This window comes from Silurus aristotelis (assembly GCF_946808225.1).
Source record: "Silurus aristotelis genome assembly, chromosome: 29".
Lineage (NCBI taxonomy): Eukaryota > Metazoa > Chordata > Actinopteri > Siluriformes > Siluridae > Silurus > Silurus aristotelis.
Window position 1 is genome coordinate 12305002 of NC_139602.1, and position 5000 is coordinate 12310001.

Here is a 5000-nt window from a genome sequence, read left to right on the forward strand (position 1 = left end):
TGTGTGTGTGTGTTTTAATGGGTTTGTGTGAATAAATGCTAATTAAACATGTTCTTGAGGTTTTATGAATTTTATTCAGATTATTTCATGCTCATAAAAATATTATCATTAAATATTCCAATAAGTGCAGAAGAATCGGTCTCACTCCCTCCCAAACATCATCAGATAGTAAATATAGTGAGGGTAGATCACGTAGCATTCAATAAAAGTCTGAGATCTTCTCTAACACTGGTGCCATCACGCATGTGCAACACGTGTGAGCTCCTACAAAACTAGTGCACTCAGTGACTTTCACTTATTTATGAGATTTGGCCTTTTCACAAAAGAAGATTAAGTCCTTATACAGTTCCACCAGAACTGATGATCATCTGGAAGTAATACAAGTTACGGTAACATGAATATATAAAGTACATGCATTATATATAAATAAATATATATATTTAGAATTTTGTAATGAACAGATCCTTTTCACATGGGCATTTTAAAAGCAGATCACAAGATGAAAAAGTGGGAGCAGCCCTGCATTAGATCATTGCATAAATCATCGAATGAAAATGGTTACAGTTTTTCTCAGTATCTTTGGAGCGTTTCTCAGATCAGAAATGAAATTCTCAAATCTATTTGTTCAACCATCATGGAGTCACGTTTGCACATAAATATCTCATTACTTTCAGAAGAATTCGACTGTTTCTGTCCACACAGGCTGCCCTGGTTCTTGTTCAGTCTCTTGTGATTTTAAGACTGGACTACTGCAGCTCTCTGCTGGCAGATCTTCCCCTGAACGCTACTGATCCACTGCAAATGATCCAAAACGCAGCTGCACGACTTGTGTTCAATCTGCCCAAGTTCTCCCTAGATGTCCGAACAGCGGAGTCCCTGGTTATCGACATGTGAAGACCTTCATCTTTCTCAAACACTTCAAAACACTTTTTCAGGTTTGCTTTGTCTTTGTATATATAAAAAAAAAAATCATCTCAACAGAGTTGAGACACGAGCTTAGCCCCAGTCGAGGACGTCTCCTCCGCCTCCACCACCAGCCTTCGAGATCTCGACCGAGAACCGCTTTGCCCCTCTCTGCGAGACGGAACGCGATACTGTGATTGTTGGTGATTCCATCGTCCGGCATGTCCGCGCTACCCGAGCTAAAGGTAAGGTGCACACTCGCTGTTTTCCTGGTGCTCGTGTTCTCGATGTCGCTGCACAGGTACCCGCGATCCTGAATGAGAACTTCAGAGCTGTTGTTCTTCATGCTTCATGCCACCAAGCTGAGGCAAACGGAGATCTTAAAGAGGGACTTCAGGATCCTGGTGGAGACGTTACGCAGCACATCACCCACAACGAGGATCATAGTGTCAGGACCTCTTCCAACTTACCAGCGAGGGGCTGAGAAGTTTAGTAGACTTTTAGCTCTAAATGAATGGTTACAGTCATGGTGTCGAGAACATAAACTTCTCTTTGTTAATAACTGGAACTGTTTCTGGGAGCGTCCGAGGTTCTTCCGCCCTGATGGCCTGCACCCCAGCAGAGTTGGAGCAGCAGTGCTATCAGATAACATCTCTAGGATACTACACACCATCTGACTGGTAAGACATCAAGAAATCTTCAACTATGAGAACACGCATACTACAGACCAAATAGTTACAAGTTCACACACAGCCCAGTTTATAGAAACCGTATCTATTCCTCGGGTAGTAAAACCAAGAATTACATACACAAGATCCAGAAATAATCTTATTGCAGTTAAAACTGAAAAATGCCAGATAAACAAACACAACAAAGTTCTAAAGTTCGGTCTTTTAAACATTAGATCACTTGCACCCAAAGCACTGATTGTAAATGAGATGATCATAGAGAATAATCTCTCAGCACTCTGTCTCACTGAGACCTGGATTAAACCAGGTGATTATATGGGTCTAAACGAGTCGACACCGTCAGGATATGTTTATAAGCATGAGCCCCGTCAGACTGGTCGTGGGGGGGGGGGGGGGTGTAGGAACCATTTATAGTGCTTCTCTTAATGTTAGTCAGAGATTAGGATTCAGCTTTAAATCATTTGAAGTGCTCGTTCTTAAAATTGCACTTTCAGAGATGCATAGAAAACTCGCTCTGGTCACCGTGTACAGACCCCCAGGACCCTACGCTGATTTTCTTCATGAGTTTGCTTGTTTTCTCTCAGACCTCTTGATCAGCTTTGATAAAGTGCTGCTTGTAGGAGATTTTAATATTCATGTAGATGATGCAAACGATGCCCTAGGATTATCATTTGTCGATTTACTAAACTCTTTTGGAGTTAAACAAAACGTCACCAGACCAACCCACCGTTTTAACCACACACTAGACTTAATAATATCCTACGGAGCAGACGTCACTGATATAGATATTTTACCCCAGAGTGATGACATCACAGACCATTATCTCCTACTGTACACACTACCGGTAGAGCAGATTAACCGTGTTTCACCACGGTATCGACTTGGTAGGACTATTATTCCAACCACTAAGGACAGATTCATAAGTAACCTGCCTGATTTATCTCAGTTTCACATTAAACCCATAAATGCTGATCATCTTGATGAGATGGCGAACAACATAGACCTTATCCTCACTAGCACTTTAGACACTGTTGCCCCCATCCGGTTAAAAAAGGTTCGAGAACAAGCACCTGCACCTTGGTATAATAGTCATACGCATGCCCTAAAGAGAACAACACGTAATCTGGAGAGAAAATGGAGGAAAACTAAATTGGAGGTATTTAGAAATAGCGTATAAAGACAGTATGCTGAGCTACAGACAGGCGCTAAAAGCTGCTAGCGCTGAACACCTGAGCAAACTCATAGAAAATAACAAAAACAATCCCAGGTTCCTTTTCAGTAAAAACTTTCTTTCGGCTTCTCCCATTAGGGGGCGCCACAGCGGATCATCCACATGTTTTGATTTGGCACATGTTTTTATGCTAGATGCCCTTTCTAACGCAACCCTCCCCATTTATCCGGGCTTGGGACCGGCACTAAGGCTTGTGCAACCCTAATGGCTGGGGTCGGTTTCCTGACCGGGGATCGAACCCGGGCCACAGCGGTGAGAGCGCCGCATCCTAACCACTAGACCACCAGGTTTCTTTTCAGTACAGTAGCTAAATTAACTACAAATCAGGTATCTGAAAAATGTGTTCCATCACAGTTTAGTATGAATTTCTTCACTGAAAAAATTGATAGTATTAGAAAAAAAATTGTGGAGGTCCAACCTCAAGTCAAGTCAAGAGGCTTTTATTGTCGACCACCAGACAACTTTCTGTCGACCACCAGACAGCTTTTCTCTAACAGCATCTCCTGACACAATCTCACCTACAACTCCACATTTACAGTGTTTTACATGTACAGGACAGGAAGAGCTGTAGGATGTTATTACCAAAGCTAAAACAACAACATGTCAGTTAGATCCCATTCCAACTAATCTACTGAAGGAAGTGTTCCATACAGCTGGTGAGCCTCTTCTCAATATTATTAACTCCTCACTATCGTTAGGTCATGTCCCTAAACCCTCAAGTTAGCAGTTAATAAGCCCCTCATTAAAAACCTAATCTGGATCCAAACACGCTATCGAATTACAGACCAATTTCAAATCTCCCATTTATGTCTAAGATTTTAGAAAAGATTGTCGCTGCCCAGTTCTGTTCCTACTTACAAGAGAACAATATCTTTGAAGAGTTTCAGTCAGGTTTCTCCATCATAGCACAGAAACTGCTCTAGTTACAATCACTAATGACCTGTTTTTAGCTTCAGACCAAGGCTTCATCTCGCTGTTAGTTTTACTAGATCTTAGTGCTGCGTTCGACACTATAGATCATGATCTTCTCCTGGATCACTTACAGAATTACATCGGCATTCAGGGACAGGCATTAAGCTGGTTTAAATCCTACCTGTCCGATCGTTACCATTTTGTAGACTTAAATAGAAAGCTATGCAGGCTAATGCTAGTAAATTATGGCGTGCCACACGGGTCAGTTCTAGGACCCCTGCTTTTCACAATATACATGCTTCCGTTAGGAAATATTATTAGAAGGCATGGAATTAGCTTCCATTGTTATGCTGATGATACCCAGCTATATATTTCATCCAAACCAGGCGATACAGCTCAATTAGCTCGCATAACTGAGTGTGTTGAAGAAATAAGAGATTGGATGACCCATAACTTTCTGCTATTAAATTCTGATAAAACGGAGATTTTGCTCATCGGCCCAAAAACCAGTACACAGAAGCTCCAGCATCTCAGCCTGCATTTAGACGGTTGTTCTGTAACTACTAGTTCAACGGTAAAAGACCTGGGAGTTATTTTAGACAGCAACTTATCTTTCAAAAATCACATCAATCAAGTTACAAAAACAGCCTTCTTTCACCTTAGAAATATTTCTAAGCTAAGAAATATGTTATCTATATCTGATGCAGAGAAGCTCGTCCATGCGTTTATGACCTCTAGAATAGACTACTGTAATGCATTACTAGGTGGATGTCCTGCATCATTAATAAACAAGCTTCAGTTAGTTCAGAATGCCGCAGCAAGAGTTCTTACTAGGTCAAGAAAATACGATCATATAACCCCAATCTTATCGTCCCTACATTGGCTTCCTGTTAAGTTTCGAATCCACTACAAACTACTGCTACTCACTTATAAAGCACTAAATGTTTTATCTCCATGTATCTATCCAGTCTCTTAACACGCTACAATCCGTCACGCTCCCTGAGATCTCAAAACTCTGGACTTCTAGTAGTTCCTAGAATAGCAAAGTCCACTAAAGGTGGTAGAACATTCTCACATTTAGCTCCTAAACTCTGGAATAGTCTTCCTGACAGTGTTTGGAGCTCAGACACATTCTCCCAGTTTAAGTGCAGTTTAAAGACGTATGTTTTTAGCGAGTTCTACACATAACACACATCACATCATAACCTTGTGCTCCAGAACATCTGATCACATGCACATTATCAACTTGTGCTGTTAATATCATG

At 41.2% G+C, this 5000-nt stretch overlaps 1 protein-coding gene across 3 annotated transcripts in view; it reads left to right on the forward strand.

Moving 5' to 3' along the window:
- The window catches only part of elmo2 (engulfment and cell motility 2), a 21483-nt gene extending 21432 nt beyond the window's left edge, over window positions 1-51 (forward strand). For all 3 annotated transcript variants that reach the window (XM_083535528.1, XM_083535529.1, XM_083535530.1), the window contains one exon: window positions 1-51. This exon is cut by the window's left edge. The gene's annotated coding sequence lies outside the window, so the exon portion shown is untranslated.
- Window positions 52-5000: the final 4949 nt, after the last annotated feature.